General features: G+C 34.2%; 1 protein-coding gene across 1 annotated transcript in view; it reads left to right on the top strand.

Annotated features, from left to right (window-relative positions):
• Nucleotides 1–213: 213 nt before the first annotated feature.
• The window catches only part of LOC138324281 (fibrillin-2-like), a 56323-nt gene continuing 42678 nt past the window's right edge, over nt 214–13858 (top strand). Inside the window, 1 exon segment of the mRNA XM_069269360.1 lies at nt 214–331. The gene's annotated coding sequence lies outside the window, so the exon portion shown is untranslated.

The raw sequence follows: 13858 nt of genomic DNA, 5'->3' as shown, positions 1-13858 counted from the left end.
TCACGAACGAAAAAGGGAAAGGTCCTTACTTGCACATATTTTTCCGAGTTTCAAGTTTCTTTATAAGTTCTCTTTGACTATAATACATTGTATAGCAGAGATACCATAATATATTTATTATCAATTTTCAAACAATTTCAAAAATTAAATCGTAAATTTCCCCGATTCTTTCACAAGCCATAACCTTTGTCTATACTGTGGCCTATTTTGGTTCACTGTTTCATAACTTTCAAAATATTGGATATTTTAGAGATGTCGGTAGATGTTCCGTAATAGCAGATATTCCTGTCAAGCGTGATCGGATAATTAGAGAGAGTAAAAGGTATACAAGGTAAGTTTTTATTTATCTGAGCTCACATGTGTAAACTAACCTATTTACCAGTGTATCATATTACTCCGGTAAACTTCTGTGTCCAATACACTACTGTGTCCAAACTACTAGAGAATACACCCTAGTGTGACACACCGCATGGCAATAATTCTGACATCATAGAACTAATCTGGTAAAGATTTATGTAACGAAGACTTTGCTTATGCTTTTTGCAACAATAGTGTCTATATTTCTTTTCATTGTCATTGACAGATCTTGATAGTATCCCTATATCGTGCAGGGCTCGAATTTCAGGCTGTTTCACTTGCTTTTTGCAAGTTTATGTAACAGAATTGCAAGTAAAAAATATGCACTTGCTTATTTTAGCAAGTGGTTTTTATCAGCAACAACTGTAAAAATGACAAAATGATAATAAAGAATGTTTTAATAGAAAATATGTGGACACAGTACTTACTATAATGTTGTTGATATACCTATACACCTCACAACATCCCAGGGCTAGCTCTGGGTCAAAAATTGGATTCGCCAATTGAAATTTGCGGGTCGCGTGTCGATCTACCTGGGTATTCTTCACGGGGACAATTTTTTCATATCTTTTAAATTGATTAAAAGAAGGGAAACATTTAAGAATGCCAATTAAACATGTATTTCAATCCTAATACCTTAATATTTTATATATCTTTTATTGAAATATATATATAAAAAAATACTGAGCTTAATTGAATGGAAGTATTTACTTAATTTTCATCACCACAGAAGTACTAAATTAAAAAAAAAAAATGTCAAACCTGTTCAGTATCAGTTGAAATAATAAAAAATATATCTAATTTGAGAGAAAGAAAAAGTGAAAATTTCTTTGAAATTTGATTGATTAAAATGTATTTATATTTACTATTAATATATTTTCATAAATTAATGTAATTTTTTCAAAAATGTACACAAAAATTCTGGAAAAAAAATCCCTTCCTATTTTTGAACATCATTTTTAATGAATTCCTGAAGTTGTACCGATCCGTGCCGACTATTATAATTATCCAAAATGGCGGTCATTACGATTGCAAACTTTGTGACTTGGGGGACAGTTAGGCCTATTACTGTCAGTAAACATTAAAAACGTGAGTAAATCATTTACAGTTGTAAGCTGTGTTTGTTTTTGATGTAATGCTCACTAGCTGTAATCACAAAATGTATTGAAAGGCCAGGTAATTGTTTTCTAATGGTGGCCAATCGGCCGATCAACTTCACACGTGTGACACTACCAAGCCCAGGTGGAAACAGCCCCAGGCAGCTAATTAGGATCTGGGTGGTGGTCAGGGAGTGTTCACACCTCTTTTGTTTACCTAATTATCAAGCCAGTGCCCCATTGTCTGGTGTATGGCTAGAATTGGCGAATTTCACCGTATGGAAACGTCTGTAGTGGGAGGAAAACTTTGGGTTCATGAAAATTTTTACTTTCGCCAAGGATTTATAAGTGAGATTCTCATATACGTCCTTGCTTTCGCCAATGCTGTTTTTAAATCGCCAAATGCATTTCAAATTCGCCATTGGCGCCTATGGCGACTGACAGCGCGAGCCCTGCATCCTGCAAAAATAAATGATTGATTTAATTACAAGTAAATATTGAGAGAATTAGTAATACCTTGGTATATGTGAAACCGTGGGCTTTGTGCTAATACTAATGCTTTGTTTTTAAACAAACGAGGGTTTGCTAATGATGAGCAAATTTCTTTATGTAAAACAATGCATATTGTGTGTTAACCGCTACGTTATAATTAGTGCATGTGTACGACAATACGTGAGCAGGATGACCGTTAACCACTCCCATCATTCATCCCAAACAAATTTGCATTTTATGTTGCATTTCCACCCACGGAAAGTCATTCAATAGGTTTTGATAACAGGAAAAAGAAAACGGTTTTGATAACAGGAAAAAGAAAACGGATGTCGTTAGTCGGATCTCCATTGGCGGATATATGTAAAACGTAATACGTACGATCTGCAGTAATTTGGTATTACGATATCCTGATTCATGAAGGTATGGCTATCAATGTATCAATGTCTACATTATGTAGGCAATCATACTCATACAGTACATGTACCTCCGTCAAGTTGATTTCTAGTTGGTAATTTCTTATTCTATTACTTATTCGATTCCCTGATTGAGTATTCGATTTCTAGGTACTAATTAGCAAAATGAATGGCTCAAAATGCATCGACCTTTCCATTTCCCGCTAAGGGCCCATTACTAATACGATTATCTGATTACTTATTACTTATCCGATCTCCTGATTATTTATTCGATTCCCTAATTTGTTATTCGACTCCCTGATTACTTATTTGATTCCCTGATTATTTATTCGATTCCCTTATTATTTATTCGACTCCCTGATTACTTATTTGATTTCCTGATTATTTATTCGATTCCCTGATTATTTATGCGATTCTCTGATTACTGATTCGATTCCCTGATTATTTATTCGATTAACTGATTACTCATTCGATTCCCTGATTCCCTGGGACGTTAAGCAAACTAATAAAACATATCTAGCAAAACAAAACCAAATATTCTATGAAGTATTAACTAAAGGTACATTAGAAATGGTTCAAAAACATTACAACAGCATTATATTATGTGAATAACATAGAGTGGACTCCCTTCTTAAAAAATCTTTATGGAGCCACAAGTGAAAAATGGCTGAGGAAGAAAGTGAGGAAACAGATGGATGGGACTCAATATAAATATCACATCATGAAAAAATGGTTTTAATTTATATCGAAAACCTCAATTTCGTTTCAGTAATACGTTACCACACACTAAAGTATGTAAATTTGCCTTACCGTGGTGGAGAGTCCGAAATCCAGACAGCCCAGTCAAAGGACAAAACCTGGGGGCAAGTTCCAGTTAGGGCATTCTCGATACTCCAGGTATTACTATTGCTGACGTCATAACGACAGTAATGGTAACCATGGAGTATCGAGGATGCAGGTAGGAAGAATAAGAAAAGGGGTCATTGAAACCCAGAAGAAAAGGGATCAAAATGGATATACCTCCCCGTGAAAAGGGATGTACCATTGTGATGCCTGCTCGCATACAGTTAAAACTATGAATATATGTAATATCTACCGAAGGCACAGAGTGTGCTGCCACAACACAGACCCAACTAAACCGGAGGACAGGAATCGGAGATAAAAGTCAGTGTAAGTAGACTGACCACGTCATAAGGCAGCAGACATGTTGACCTGGATTGAAGAACCATTAAGGAGATCCAAGGAAGCCGCCATGAACACTAACACTGTAACTTGTATTTCGCCCGAGACTGTTCATAAGCAATCTTGACCATCTGAGTACCTTGTTCCCTGATTTTATCAAGGTAAAACCTAAGAGCCTGACAGATACGATGCAACCGGTCATTCTAGACAAACTCTAAAGACTGTCAGGGACAGAGACTCCTGGACACCCTGAACGGGATCGGGAGACAAATCAGGAACTGATTCTATGTCAAAAAGACATGATCAGTGAGTAGGGTAATAGCAGAGATGTTGCTCATAATGTAATTGAACAAGGTTTATATTTTGAGCTGCAATGATTGTATAATGGCATTAAACCAACCAGAATGCTTAGTAAACGATACAAAAATTATTTGGATTCGTTTAGAAAACATACATGTGCGTCCCTACCTGCATTTACAATTTTTTTTTTTTTATTTGTGCTTCAAATTGGGAGAATAATAATCATGACAAGATTTATTGGCCTTTAGTCATACCTACATGTATTTGATGTGTGGGTGTAATCGAGCTCTTTATATTGTATGTGTCCAATGATGTGAGCCAGGACAGACATTCAATGTCAACACCTGAAGCAATTATAGGTCGGAGACACACAGCCCGTCCACGTGCCTCTTCTAGTGAATGTTAACACCCGATGTTGTATAAATACCATTAAGTTAAAAACCGTTTAATTAGTAATGGATTTCGATGCCGTCCTAGTTAACCCTTTTAATATTTACTGCAGAAAATTACGACAATTATCAGATTACCCTCCTCCATAGACATAGTGATTCGTTTTCGACCCTATGTAATGGAAATATACTGTGCTATCATTAGGACATTAAATTGAAAGATAGTAAGATATAGTATATATTTCACGGTGAAATGATATCCAGGTCGATGTGCACACGTGCATTTTTTAAAACAGTTATCTATCACAATAATCCAAAAACAAATTTAACACCACTTTGTGAATTAAATGTACAACATTCATCGCAAAACAACATTGCACAACACTACACCACATACATATACATAATGTATTTCACATTTCATCTAAAATCAATATTATACAAAATTTAAGTTAAATAGATAATATTATAAAAGAAAACCAGCATTATACAACACTTGATGGCCTAAATGTAAACTCATTACTACACTACTTTAATCGAAAACAAGCATTATACATGTAATATAATAATTGTTCTTTGTTTTCATGCTAAATTCATTTTCTTCGTACACCTATGAAGAAAATAATCTCAGATTGGAGCGATTCACACAGTTTGCAAACAAAATTTCTTTCATACTCCGACGAAATTAAAATGAATAATGACACATCAGTTCTTAAATACACATAGAAATTCAACACTTCACAACATTGCATGACCTAAACATAAATGACAGCCAACACTGTACAACACTACATGACCTAGTTATGTGACACAAACATCGAAATTCAACATTTCAAAACTCTGTATGACCTAAATAAAAAGGACAATAATCGAAAATTAACACCACACAACACCCCAATGGCATGACCTACATGTACATATAAATCACAAATATTTTAAACATGTTTAAACTGGCGAATACGAGCGATATAACACAAATCAGATGAGGACATGACTAGTGGAGTGTGACTTTTGTTAGACTGGTGAAATAAAGGATAGGAAAATAGTTAATGACATCACTGCACTAGAAATAAATCTATTTCACTCATTCTTCCGAAAATATCATTTCAATCGGAAACTTATAATACATTATATCTAATACCGAAAGCAAAAAGGAAATGCTTGTCTCAAGAAAGAGTATTGTAAACTGTATATACAAGACAAAAATACAAAATACCAAAACAAAAATTGTTTTTTTTAAAGAGGTATAAATCACATTTTCAGCACACGTAATAAACTTTTATTGGTAATAGAAATTATATTTCCATGAAAAAGTGTTTAAAAATACTGGGGTCAACCTTTGCATAAGAAGTGTATTAATTTAGAATGTGGTTTTGAAGCTTGTGGACTTTGTACGTTTGTACGTAAGTAGAAGAAACTATGGCATCGTGTTTGTACACATTTCCGTTGATTCTGGTAATGTTAACAGTTTAAATAATTCCATTCAGCATACATATATTGACTATAGCTAGCAGACATCCATGGATGCGAAATGCAATATGATATCGTGAGGAGCATCGATATCTATTGTATATTTTAGGATGGTCCTTGAAGACAATGCGTTTATTGGGATCCATGTTACCTAAGATATTACCTTCCATTGTAAGGTAGACCACTTGTATTGTTTTGTATATCATGATACAATACAACAAAATGTGATTCAATATATCAGTTTCAATTTCGTCTTAGCTAAACCGGTATTTGAATACTTTTCGATAAGATCGATTTGTCTGTTGAAGAGAGATTCCTTTAAAACATCCCCCTGTTCTGTTTACTTTAAATAATGTTGTTCAATAATCAAATAAAGCTAGTCCATTTACACCGTCACGTCAAACTACGTCAATCTTATCGGCAGTTTAACCTGGCACGGTTAAATGTTTAAGGGTTAGGTCTTAAACTCGTCAAAGTTGATTACACACTTTCGGTGGTAATGGAACCCTATGTTGACATCTGCATGGATGGTTGATTTTAGAGCTTTATTTATAACTTTGCTGTACTCGGTCTTAATGGACAATGTGACTTGGTTAAGTTTAATGATACGAATGTATTCTCACAAGATCATTTACAACCAACAGTTCATTTTCGTTCACCATAACCGTGATATCCGCCATTATAGCTTTCTTGTTAAAATAATTGTAGGCTATCATCACACTATTCAAGATACAGTGTGTCCTGTACTGTGATTTCAAACTTTGTAGCAACGTTTTGGTAGGTTACGTGTTTATTATATTTATATTGACGGTATGATAACCGTAACGTGACGCTACCCTAATTCGTACACTTATTGAAGATAATTGTTAAAAATTATAACGTATGCTTGAATCCAGATTTTTCTTTTAACATACTTTCATGATTTGTTTACTTGTCAGTAGTGCATATATTTATAAATAGAGAGCTTTGAAGCATGTCCGGTTCAGCCTTGTGTTTCAGCAGGTTTGAGTATCCAAAATGGTACACCTGCTAAATTTGATTTGATAAATAAATGTCTAGACACTATAAAAATGTTTGAATTAAGTTAAGGAAAGTTCAAACATTATTTAGTTTATTTAAGACACATATCTGTCAAAATTGTCCCATTCAGCAATTGTTTTCCTTGTTCTTAAATAAATGGTATTTTTAGGGTTTGTCGCACGATGTCGTTTCCCGGATTTTTTCACAATTTCATTATTTTCATGTATAGAGACACTTATCATCGGGAAAGAAGATGACTTATGAAAAATGTCACAGTTACTATTAAGCACCTTAATCTTTGTTCAGGACAGTTATTATCAGTTTAGGTTGTAAACTGAAAATTCTGCTTCATATATATTAAAGTGAACAGTCGGGCAAGGATGGCTAAAGTCGGTAAAAATGGTGTGAATGTATTCAGTATAATTTCTTATGAAATGGAAAAATAAAATCTCTCGTCAAAATCTGTCTGCGTACGAAGAAATTAATTTAAAGTATGGGAATTCTAAAACGTCCTCCCGGCTCACTATGTCCGTGGTTACATTTCCACACAGTCTCGCTTTCAATTACTTTCAACTTTTCTTTACTTTAATGGTCAGAACTGGGAAACTAAGCAGAACTTGACCGTCGTATTAATATGTGAGAACTTTTGGAAGGCCAATAAACGCATTTAGACTGGTTTTCTTTGCCCGACTATTCACTTTAAATGTGTACCAATTTGGGTAGCGTCACGTTAGATTATAAATTTTGTGTCTTTTGTGATATCGATAACATTAGACAACTTTATGATAGTGATATCTTACAGAATCACAATATCAATGATACCGAACTACACACCCAACCCTATAACATCTTATAGACAACAATCCGCCCCACTGTTGGTGGATTGTTAAGCAGAAACCTGTGCATGAGGCGTCATAGTAAGTAGACAGAACCCATACAGGGCAAACTTCACAGATGCATACTGATAGTTACCTCCGCCTGAGCCGTATCGTACAGTAAACAAAAATAAGATCGTCACCGATGCAATCAAAGTCGGAGGCGGTGAAGCCAACGATAATTCAACACTCTAGACTATTTTTTTCAATTGACGATGAACGTGTGTCTAGTGGTTTTCGACGATGCCGATAAAGGCGATTAGTTGGAATAAGTGTTTCGGCCCGGGTACCGATTTCACCTGATTTTAGATATGACGTTGATGGAAAACCACACAAAAGGAATAAATAACCTGAACTAGTGATCTGACTTGATGTATGGTGTTCCGTAGTAATTGTTACTCCGGTAACAATTTGATGACATTTCTTGATTATAGTGACCGCCTGATCAGAGGAGGATTTGTGTCGCCATACAAAATAGATGATTTTACGTAAACTAAATGTCATAGCGACCATTCAACCGATGCTTCCGTCCTTTCGTCAATAACAAATACCTGACCACTCCTTGTTAAATTGACCTTTAAGGTGTTCGTTTGGAACGAGTTAGAGTGCCTAGATGAAATTAAATGGGATATACAATACCATTCCGAACAGTGGAAAGTAATATCTAACATTAATACTGAAATATGATCATTATGTTTCTCACCTATGTTACCCGAACGGTCTAAATCATCTCCGGTATCGCTAATACACTGCTACAATCTACACTTCCGCACCAGTTAGTATTAATTCTATTATTGATAGGCATCATTGAAAAAATATAGTTGCAAACAATTTTGTAGTATTTGTTTTGTGTTTAGAATTTTAACACTTCCTAGTCGTGTAAACAAAGAAATGAATCCGGAAAAAACATAATTTGCATCTATGAATTGATGGACTTTATGCCGGAACGTTTTCGTTGAAATTCCACCAGCTTGTAGAAAAGCTTACTTTTTCTAATGGAAACATTTGTGTGACATCTCGTATCAGGGTTCGAAAAAGATCATAGTGGAAAAAACAACTAGTGAAACGTCTGTAAAACCTATGCCAACACCGTCTGTTATAGTTAACAATATTCTTATAGGGTATGGATGTCAATAAAACCCATTAAGAGGGCCGTTTAAATCCGTAGTAAATGTTTCCAAATGCACACAAAAACTACATATGTCTACAGATATCTTTGTCCAAATTCTGGATTTCTTTCCTGGAGGTAAAGTGGATATATATATGGAATGCATTATTTATGGGACAGAGAAGTATTTCCAATAGTGATGACATAAATTTAATACATTGTATCTACATGGGTTTCAAATAAAATGTTGGTTTGGAAAATATTTACATATCCATTTCTATAAAGGTTCTGATTAAAATCGTGATGTGTGACAGGATCCCTATCAGAAATTAATTTTATCAGTAAACTGCTATCAACTATATTCTTTAGGCAAAACATAACGATGTTTGAAGAGCTATATCGGTGGACGTCTTAGCCATATCTATTACTGATCAGGTAAACGATGTGCAAATATTCTACGTACGACTCGCATTACTGAATTTACTTGTCAATCAACATACTGTTTCAGATATACATACACTTTTAAAAGACATGCAAAGTGCTGGTAAATTTCAGTATGTTTTAATTTTCATAAGTTACATGTATAAGCTTATGTAATAAATGATCTTAATTGGCGATAACGGTATATTTTGTTATTCAATTATCTTAACTTTCTGATACAATTACTGAAATTTTACGTTGTGTCATGACTTTGGAAATAGGAACAATATTTCGGGGTATTCGATTTGTGTCACGGTCAATCGCGATGTAATTGGTCCCGATAAAGTACAACACATTTTTCGTATTTGGAGTCTACTTTTCAAATTAATCATTATATAAATTGATACTAAAAATAGTTTATCGTGACCTAAAGGAAAGGTCACACTACCTGTACTTTAAAAGAACTCTATTGGCATTGCCCAAAGGACACAATGTATACCAAGATATTCAAGGAAAACATTTCCATCTTGTTTTATTGCTAAATTCTTTTAAAACAAAATCATCTTAAAGGATTTAGTAAAGAGAACAACAATGCATGAATTAATGTTTGTACATGAACGAAAAAGTGAGAACTATGTGTATGTATTGAAATATCCCTCAGGGTTCTTGGTATACAGAAAACAGTGGTAAAATACTGGACACGCCTCCGTGGTTTCAATTTCTAAAGTGTACAAGTGAAAGTAAAATAAATCCAGGTGTGTAGGAAGCCTCCTGCTGGTACCATGTACCTGGTACGGGCTATTTCTTACCTCGGGGACACGTCAATAACGAATCCAGGTAGCGTACACCTGTTTATCAAGTGTAAGGCATACGTATCTCATTACCTACTAATTGAATTATCGATAGACTAACCGTTACAGAAGATGTGTCTGCAAATATTATTTTTCCTGGTCAATAACTACACGTAGTTCTAATTTTTTTCAAATAAGACCACAAAAGGGGCAACTTCAAACCTGCAAGTTTTTGATATATCATCTATAGGTCTGTATAATATTGGTAATAAGTCCGATAACACGAAAAACTTTGAAAAGAAGATGTTGTGAGGAATACGTCTCCCTCAAAATATACATTTTATAGGATAATCTTGGACTTTGTTTTGTTAAAAAACTATAAATACATACAACGCCTTCTGTGTTCATACATTGTGTATGTGCCATTTTCGATTATACCGTTTGACTGGTGGGAACTAGTTGTTTATGGATCAAAGACGGATATGGTGATTTTTTTTATTGTTTTCAGACGAGCATTGACAGAGCCCTCATAGACCTGAATAAAAAAAACTGCACGTCCGTCAGTGTTCATACTTGAAATAATTACCTTTACAAACGGTCGAACCGGTCGTTCCTAATAAACGGAAACGGCCTAGGACTAGAGGGATTAATAAACAGGGAGATTTGATATATAAAGCTATCAAATTCAGGTATCAGAATTTTTTGTCTTTCTTTACAGTGTCTATCTTTGGTTTGTAAATGTACAGTACACTTACGAGATATTTAAGCGTAAGATGAAATCGAATCATCTTCAGCAGATATTCTAACGTTTCGTATAGATTATGGGTATACAAGAAACCACAACTATGGCCACGATCAGCTCGACAATGGCAATTCGTCACTATTAGACTATTTGTAAAATGTCGTGGTATCAGTCGAATCTCTAGGTAATATTATCTTGCCTTTTTAAAGACCAATTGATTCAGTAAATTGCCATTTCATTGGCCATTTGTGCAATGACTGTACGATATATAAGAAACATAATGCTCGGAAATTGATTGTTTGGGGTTATTGTTATCAATGCACATCCTGTATAAAGTTTTGGGACTGACATTTCTGGAAATAAGAACATGATTTGCAACATATCGATAATCTCTGCACATGTGTAGACAGAATCAATTATTTTAAGAGTTGCTCTGGTATGATATGAAATCCGTTCGCTGTATCTATTGATAAATTGTTATAGATGAAGAAACAGACTACTTGTACTTATTGTTGATGTTTACTGTCCTGGTTTCAAAGTAAGATCGAAATCATTGATATTATTTTTATAACAAAAATATTCAGAATTAATGAAATAGAGAAATTCGTGTTATAAACACTGGATAAAAAGTTAAGTATAAATTAGTAAGGTCACAAAATGCGACCCTTCTACAAAATGCAATATATTACCGCCTATAATTGAACCCACCAATAAGTACAATGCCCATTGTAGTGATGATGTTTCCATTCAAGATGTACAATGTAGTTTTTGTTTCTGTTCAGTTAGAATATCAGCAAATATTAGCGAGTTAGATCGACGAGTTAAGTGATTTCAATCTTATTTGTCTTGTTGCATGTAAATTGCTCTTTCTGCTTCAGACCACATATTCCTCAAGATTTTCTACTATATCGACTTTACCACAAAGAAATCCAATATTTGGGTTTTTTTGGTTTAGATACAACGTATTTTATTTGACGAAAAAAATCTAAAGGGACTTGGACACACGTTATTCAACCATTAGAAAGAATTGTCCTTTCCCCATGGTACATATATTTATACACGTGACAACATTTATGGCAGTATATATATTTTACAAATATGTATACCTGTTACCAAGTAATCGATGATAAAACGTAAATTCGGGAAAATATACCGTGTCCCTATTGAATTAACTTAGCCAACATCTTCATCAGCTGTTATTTTCCTTTCTACCTTAAACACTATTTGTTGAAAGAAGTTTCCGTCGTCATGGAAACACGAACGTCCCTGATCGTTTATTAATCGGCGTCGTACATAAAGTCACCGTGACATAAGTGAGACATTGAATAGCAACATTGATAAATTGGTACTAAAACGCCAACCTAGAATTAAGACTACTCGGTTTTTATGACCAGATCCTGTTTAGCGTTGTATGGGTAGGTAGATTCACCTACTGGGCGTTTTAGGGAAATCACCAACATTTATGTCTAATACTACATTTAGCCTATTAGGATTCAGAGGTCCCACACCCCGGTAAAGAAATAATTTAATAATTTATAGGGTTGGAACGATTCTGGCGATTGATTGTGCACAAGCTTCGTCGGGATCAACAAGAAGCAACGTATCTGGTTTTAACACTTAAAAGTGTAGTATTTAATGGGAATATGACCTCAAACCTAGATATTCATAATCCGTTATCGCATCTTCATTAACTGTTGTTCAATTATCAATTATATGAGGTACGTATAATAGATAGGCATGGCCAACGAATAACAACCTGAAACAAAGGGAAAGTCGCTAATAGGTTTTGTATCAAATTATCAATTCTCATTAATTTGGTTGAGACGAAGTACTCAGACAAAAGCCACTGACTAGCATTCAGTACCAGGCAACTGCCCACATGGGATTCTAACTCTCAACTGAGAGGTGGAGGGCATGGGATATCTTAACCACTTAGTCACCGTGTCCCCTTTTCTCAAACATTTTCCTATGTATCGATACATTGTATGTACATATAAATATCGACAACTGTCGAAATCGTTGTCTTGGTAACATGTTATACATGACCAATTTGGTTTCCACACGTATATACTTATTCACTACAATGTCACTTAATATATATTGAGAGTAAGTTTATGATGTGCAGATTATTACACAGTTCAAATGGTGACCATATGTTTGGATATTTTACATACAATTGCAGAGCAAATGTGGCGTAAATAAATATAGGATTCTTGACGTCATAAACTCTGTAATGTGGACGGATCTTACCTGGCTATCATTGTCTGCTACAGTAATTATATTTCATTTGTGTTATGATTGAATTACAACAGTGACAGGGGATGAAAAAATCGCAGTGAAAAGTGTACAATTCTCAAGATGAAGATAACTTTAAGTAATGAATGTTATACTTTAATAACGCATGCGTGACTTCATGACATATGCTTAACATACACCACTTGAACATCTAAAGATTAATGCTTCACGGAATAAGGTATTTAATACATTTATGTTTCTTAAAATAGCCTCATTTGTCTTAAATAGCAACACTAATAAACGGAATTTTGTGAAACGAGAAAAATTAGCGCATTCTTTTATCATGAAAGGAAATCATGTAAAAAATCATGTATCTAATGATCAAGTTTGCTTTTATTTCTGATTGCTTTATCTGTTAACTGAATATTTGTTATATTAGAAAGGACAATATGATTACTATTGAATTCGTTCTGAATGAAGCTGATGTCAAAGGCGACAAAATTCTGTACGAGTTTGTTATTTCAAGATGTTTGATATGTTGTATTGTTTATTCAAAATTTTCTGCATAGAAAATTGAACGATTTTCATTTCAAATTATCATAAATAGAATATACATTGTGAATGAAAAGGATGATTAAGGCTATCATGATAATAGTTTACACCAAACATAACTAAACTATGTACACGTTTACTTTATTAGGTTGAAAGTGTGTGCCGTTACGGTATGATTGCATGTTTCTAATGATGCACCAGAAACAGTTACACATGTCATTGTTACTTCCTCGTGTTACTATCTCTAATTTGTTTATGCTTACGCACGAACATTTAAAACCACAACTGCCGTTGTTTGTATGTGTATGCATGTATTTATTACGCCAAATGAAAATCAACACTTCAAAGTTCACATCTTTTCGTGGTATTTTCATGACTTTCTCTTTCAGAAATACAATTTTCCCTCTTTCTACTA

This window comes from Argopecten irradians, chromosome 5 (assembly GCF_041381155.1).
Source record: "Argopecten irradians isolate NY chromosome 5, Ai_NY, whole genome shotgun sequence".
Taxonomy (NCBI): domain Eukaryota; kingdom Metazoa; phylum Mollusca; class Bivalvia; order Pectinida; family Pectinidae; genus Argopecten; species Argopecten irradians.
This window is presented reverse-complemented; position numbering and strand designations above follow the sequence as displayed.